Below are 760 nucleotides of genomic sequence, written 5' to 3' on the forward strand. Positions count from 1 at the left end.
GGAAGATGGGGAAATATGACCAAGTGTGGGATTACGAAGCTTGTGACGGTCCGTCATGGCTATGACGGTCCGTCCTGCAGGTTCGTCGTGAAGTTCAGAGAAGTGATCCCAGAACCCAGATTCCGAGAGTTGAAGTATTTTGGAACGAAGACCCTCGACGGACCGTTGTGCCTATGACGGTCCGTCATACTTGCCGTCGAGGGGAATGAAGAAAGCAGCAGAAGAAATTGCACCAAGTATGGGACGACGGAGTCCACGACGGTCCGTTGTGACCACGACGGTCCGTCGCGTGGTCAGTCGACCCAGCCGCGTTTTGGCAGATTTCCAGCAATTAGAATTCTTGTTTAATTATGTTTTTGTTTTTTATAAATAGTTCGAAAAACCTCGTTTTTGAGTTTAGACTCCTGATAGTTAGACTCTTAGATTGTTAAAACTCCGTATTGGTAAACATCGTATTGTGAGATTCTATAACAAAGCTTGGAGTACTAGGAAGTCTGATACAGGGAGAAACACCTTCGAAGTGCAGTCCAATCATAACCCAGCCACAGATGCGATTCGGGAAGAAATGGCTCAGATGAGACCTGAGCTTGGGTTGGTACTAAAACATGTCACTGGGGGTGCAGAAAAGATTAATGCAGTCAACTACTTGGCTAAACCACCCCCCCCCCAACGATGAATGTTACTATGCGGAGGATACTTATGCAGTAAATCAACAGATGGGGGGTTTCCGACCAAGCGCCCAAGGCTCAAATCAGGATAA

The sequence above is a fragment of the Solanum pennellii genome, chromosome 11, assembly GCF_001406875.1.
Source record: "Solanum pennellii chromosome 11, SPENNV200".
NCBI classification, from domain to species: domain Eukaryota; kingdom Viridiplantae; phylum Streptophyta; class Magnoliopsida; order Solanales; family Solanaceae; genus Solanum; species Solanum pennellii.